Here is a 6,005-nt window from a genome sequence, read left to right as displayed (position 1 = left end):
TAAGCAGCTGACTTCAGCTCAGGTCACCGTCTCACAGTTTGTGAGTTCGAGCCCTGTGTCAGACTCTCTGCTGTCTGCACAGAGCCTGCTTCAGATTCTCTATCTACCTCTCTCTCTCAAAAATAAATAAACCCTTTTTTAAAAACTTAAAAAAATAAAAATAATAAAGAAGGTGATCAGAAAAGGCCTTCCTGGGGTATCTGGGTGGCTCAGTCGGTTAAGTGTCTGATCATTCCGCCTCATGATCTTGTGGTTTGTGAGTTCAAGCCCTGCGTCAGGCTCTGTGCTGACAGCTCAAAGTCTGGAGCTTGTTCAGATTATATGTCTCCCTCTCTCTGTCTCTCCCCTACTCATGCTCTGCCTCTCTCTCTCAAAAATAAATAATAAAACATTAAAAAAGAAAAAGAAAAGGCCTCCCCAAGGGGTCATCTCAGTGTAGTTCTTTTTTTTTTTTTTAATAGTTTATTGTCAAATTAGTTTCCACATAACACTCAGTGCTCATCCCCAAAGTGTCCTCCTCCATGCCCATCCCCCCCTCCCCCCACATCCATCAGTCCTCAGTTTTTGTCAGCATTCAAAAGTCTCTCATGGTTTGCTTCTCTCCCTTTCCCCCACCATTTCCGCCCTTCTTCTCCCCCTTGTTCCTCCGTCAAGTTCCTCCTAATCCTCCTATACGTGCAAACATATGATATTTGTCCTTCTCTGCCTGACTTATTTCGCTCAGCATAACACCCTCAAGGTCCATCCATGTAAAAATATGGAACGCTTCACGAATTTGCGTGTCATCCTTGCGCAAGGGCCATGCTAATCTTCTCTGTATCGTTCCAATTTTAGTATATGTGCTGCCGAAGCGAGCACATCTCAGTGTAGTTCTAAAAGAGTCAAACGTGAATATCAGAGGGAGTAGAGTCCCAGGCAGGGGAAACCTCAAATGCATGTGCCTGGAGTGGACACTTTGTGTGCCTTGGGCTTTACCATCTCAGTGCCACCCTGACGTCAAATGTCAATTACCAGCATCCACATCTTGTTTGCCTGAAAGCTTTCTCTGGGCACTGAAGCCTGCTCTGCCCACACATGCAGCTGGCAGTGGTAATTTTAACCCCAACTGGAGACAGGAGCTTGCTGGTGTATAAACACCCCAGGCCCCCGGCCGAGGTGCACATTCTATACTGGTTTCCAGAGTTTGGCTGCAGANAACCGCAAGATCATGACCTAAGCGAAAGTCGGACGCTTAACCGACTAAGCCACCCAGGCGCCCCGGTAGTACACCTTTCTAAAGAGCCTCCCTCTTCCTAGTTCCCTTCCCAATAACCTACGGGCATTTCGTGCACTTGGCAAATAAATGATTGACACTCAAATCCTCTTTATCAGGTCAATTCCTGGGGGGGCAGGACATGAACGGAGACTAGCGTGTAAGGAGACCAGCATTGCTGTAGCTGAGTTCAGGAGACAGGGGCTGGGAGTGGTAAGACAGGAAGTCAAGAGAGTGACATGAGGTCACTGAGCACAAAGCCCCTGGGATGCTGGAGATTTCATCTCTTACCCCAGGTAAGATGTGCCACCATCGGCAGGTGAGCTGTGGAGGAATGACATGCTCTGACTTACGTTTTGAAAGTTCGCTCCAGCTGCTATGTTGAGAGCAGATTGTAGGGGGATAATGTTGAAGCAGGAAGACTTGGGAAATTATTCCAACGGACGCAGGTAATAGATGATGAGAGCTTAGATCGGAGCGGTAGCTTTTGTTAAAGCTGGAGCTGAGAACACTGCCTAGACAGGATGCCAAAATTATCTCCCTGTCTTTGTTCACCTCGAATTAATTTATCCTCCAGGTAGAGAGCTGGAAAGCCTCACAGCACCCAGTACTGGGCAGACTCAGCACTCAGTAAGCTACACACACCTGGGTCTGAGCCCCAACTCCCCCAGTTACTGTTAATATAGCTTTGCACAAGGTGCCTAATTTCTCCAGGGCTAAAAATATTACCTGCCGTGTAGAGCTGCCGTGAAGACCAAATTAAATGAAAGAATGTTTGTAAATTGCTGAGTGCAATGCTTGGGCCAATAAATTACAGCTTCAATATTATCATTCTCATTACCATATTTCATCAAATAGAAGAGGCTAGCGTTAGTAATCCATTGTTATTTATCTCCCCCCAAGGAAAGATTTTTTTAAAATGCTGCCAATTAAACTATGACACTAGGCCTTAATGACAGTCCTGCATGACACATGAATAAGACATAGCGGCATCTCGCTTTTCTGAAATTTCTTTCATCCGTTTCAAGGCATTTGGCCATTTCTCCCTCCTTCAGCTGCATGGCTAGATGTTGTGACAGGAAATGCTTTTGCATATATCTGAGAAACAGTGTGAAGTCAAGGATAATTGGCAGCTTCATCTCCTTGAGGAGGTCCGTCTTCTTAGGTTCCTTCCACAAACGTCTAGAAGAATTGATGTATTCTTCCCTCAACTAATATCTGTTTCAATAATATCATTTGCACCCTGCTAGTGTGTTTCTGTATCCACAAAAAGGATAGACATAATGACTTTTCATTTTAATGCTGAATCATGTGTCTCTCTTTCATAAAGTATATCAAATGCCAGTTAAATCCAACATGTATCACTCCAAGAGTTTGCAAAATGTTCTGGAAACGACAATGTTGAACAGATATGACCAAGTTAACAGATTCATAGGTGAGAACGACTACATCATGACCTAACAGAAACACATAACACGTGTGTACCAAAACTCATGTACTAGAATGCTCATCATTGAGGGGCACCTGGTTAACCTAGTCGGTTTGAGTGTCCGACTTCAGCTCAGGTCACGACAGTTTGTGAGTTTGAGCCCTACATCGGGCTCATTGCTGTCATCACAGACCCTACTTTGGATCCTCTGTCTCCCTCTCTATATCGGGCTCATTGCTGTCATCACAGAGCCCACTTTGGATCCTCTGTCTCCCTCTTTCTCTGCCTCTCTCTCTTTCTCAAAAATAAACATTAAAAAAAAGAATGTTCATAGTTTAATAAAAAAGAATAAAGGAGTGTCTGGGTAGCTCAGTCGGTTAGGCATCTAACTCTTGATCTCAGCTCAGGTCTTGATCTCAGGGTTGTGAGTTCAGGCCCTGTGTTGGGCTCCACACTGGGCATGGAGCCGTCTTAAAAAAGAAAAGAAAAGAAAAACATAAAAGAATAGAATGTTGATAGTAACCCTATCCCTAAGAGCCCCACACTGGAAAATTCCCAAATATCCATCAATAGTGGAATGGATACATTTTGGCAGGCACATGCTATGCAGTACACAGCAATGAAAATGAATAAGCCAACACAAGCAACAGCATACATAAATCTCACCAACATATCATGGAGAAAAAGAAGCTGCAATCAAAATATAATTCTATTTATAGGAAGTTCAAGAATAAGCAAAGACAATCTATGCTGTTAGAAGTCAGAAGAGTTACGACTTGGGGAAGGGATCGATAACGACCGGACTTGGGTAAGAGAGGAACAACCAGGTGCCAGAAATGTTCTGTTTCTGGAGGTAGGTGCTGAGCACCTGGGTGCGAAGAGTTTATGCAAATGAAGATTTGTTGAGCAGCACACTTCTGAGTTGTGAACTTTTCTGTAAGGATATCATAAATTAAGTAATATTAAATACTGGGGCCCCTGGATAGCTCAGTCAGTTGAGCGTCTGACTCTTGATTTCAGCTGCAGCTTGATCCCAGGGTTGGGGATTGAGCCCTGCTTTGGGCTCCATGCTGTCAGCTTGGGATTCTCTCTTCCCCTCTCTCTCTGCTCTTCCCCCACTCATGCTATCTATCGCAAAATAAACAAATAAACATTTTTAAAAGTTTTAAAAACTGGGGTACCTGGGTGACTCAGTTGGTTAAGTGTGTGACTTCAGCTCAGGTCATGATCTCACAGTTTGTGAGTTTAAGCCCTGCACAGGGCTCTGCACAGTCTGCTTGAGACTCTCTCTCTCTCTCTCTCTCTCTGTCCCTTCCCCATTTGTGCGTATGCACTCTCTCTCTAAAAATAAATAAACTTAAAAAAAATTGTAAATACTGAGAAAATATTTTACATACTGAAGATTCAGAACATTATACATACACACATGCACACAAGTGTGTATATATAGATGAAAAAATAGGTCTTTTTTAAAAAGTTTATTTATTTTGAGAAAGAACATGAGCAGGAGTGCAGGAGGGGCAGAGAAGAGAAGGGAGGGAGGGAGGGAGAGACAGAGAGAGAGAGAGAGAGAGAGAGAGAGAAGCCCAGGCAGGCTCCACGTTCAGCACAGAGCCTGATGCGGGACTCACCCATGAACCGTGAGATCATGACCTGAGCCAAAAACAAGAGTTGGATGCCCAACTGACCGAGCCACCCAAGCACCCTGTATCTTTTTTTATTAGGCCAAAGAAGTGATGGCTGAGAAAAAGATGACTTCTTCTCATGCTATATATCATAAAATTTTATTTATTAAGCTTTATGGCAGAACAAACAATAAACACTTGATTCATTCCTTGCCTCTTGCATGTAGTTGCAATAGTAACATTCTCTTGAGTAAGAAATAAGTTTTTATGATTTTATAATGTTTTCATTTTCTTCCAAGGTCATTTCTTGCTCCAAACACACATCCACCCTGTGCACTGAAGTTGCTCCTCGTTCTCAGCCTTTATCCAGTGCCAATTTTCCTCACATGGTGAGGACCTCCTGTGGATGCAAAACACGGCAAGAACACAGCAGACGGAAGAAGCACTTGTGCCTGGACAAGTCTGGAAAGCATTCCCGGAGAAGTGTGTAGAACAGCAGCTTCCAGCACAAAGATCCGTCACTCATGAGGTCAAGGCTCAAGTCTTAGATGAAATGAAAGTGATGAGCTAGAGGAAAGCTCACGCTCCAATGGGATTCTGTTTCCTCTGTACACTAGTAAAGTTGTCTCTTCTTATTTACTCTGCAATTTGCCAAACTTCTGATCACTTCTCCCCAACTTCTGCAATAGCCCTGGGGGCTGAGAAGGCTGAAGGCTGTTCTCCAGGAATACCCAACCCTTTCTTCCTGTGCAACACAGTGTAACTTCTTCCATCTGCTCTTAGACCCCTGGCTGCAAGATTCAGTTCACATCTCTCCTCAATGAATATACAGTTAACCCTAGAACAACATGGGTTTGAATCACACGGGTCCAGCTACACATGGGTTATTTTCAATGAATACAATGCAATAATATAAATGTATTTTCCTTACGATTTCCTTAACATGTTATTTTCTCTACCCTACTTTATTGTAGCAATACAGTGTATAATACATATAACAAACAAAATCTGTTTTAATCAACGTTTTCTGTGTCAGTAAGGATTCTGGTCAACAGCAGGTGATTAATGGTTAAGTTTCAGGGGAGACAAAATTTATACATGGATTTTTGACTAACTCCTAACCCCCGTGTTATTCAAGAGGCAACTGTATTAGTACATCCAGCAGCTGAATACCACTAATAAACTTCTAGTTACTCCAAATCGATCTGAAGAATCACACAGCCTAGCCCACACTGTACCCACAAATCATGAGATATAATAAAATGTTGGTATTTTATGGCATAATATTTCAGTAAAGTCTGTTATACAGCAATGGATAAGTGGAATAGTAACAATTTGATTCAGATGATGAATAATTAAAAGGAAATCCACTGAATGTGTAGATTTGGGGAAAGACAGGGAAATTTATTAGCCCCATGAGGATCACAGAATTGGCACTGCAAATGAATCTTAGAAAACCATTGAGACCAACTTTTCACTTCCAAGTTGGGTAGTTCCAGGCTCTGCTCCTCTCTAAATGCTCACTGTCCTGGTAATGTTTTTTTAAGTAAGCTCTACACCCAACATGGGGCTTGAACTCCGAGATCAAGAGTTGTATGTTCTACTGATGGAGCCGGACAGGCACCTGCCCCCGGTAATTACTTTCCGTCCCATGTCTTTAAACATCATCCATACACCAGTAACTCCCAAATCCTATCTC

General features: G+C 43.0%; 1 non-coding gene across 1 annotated transcript; it reads right to left on the bottom strand.

The window, feature by feature from the left end:
• Window positions 1-751: 751 nt before the first annotated feature.
• On the bottom strand, window positions 752-858 carry LOC144236988 (U6 spliceosomal RNA). Its single transcript, XR_013336724.1, has one exon. It is a non-coding gene; the product is annotated as a U6 spliceosomal RNA (small nuclear RNA).
• Between the last annotated feature and the right edge of the window lie 5,147 nt (window positions 859-6,005).

Source organism: Crocuta crocuta, unplaced genomic scaffold (genome assembly GCF_008692635.1).
Source record: "Crocuta crocuta isolate KB4526 unplaced genomic scaffold, BGI_CrCroc_1.0 scaffold126, whole genome shotgun sequence".
NCBI lineage: Eukaryota > Metazoa > Chordata > Mammalia > Carnivora > Hyaenidae > Crocuta > Crocuta crocuta.
The sequence above is the reverse complement of the archived record's forward strand: the minus strand, read 5'-3'. Positions and strand labels throughout refer to the sequence as shown.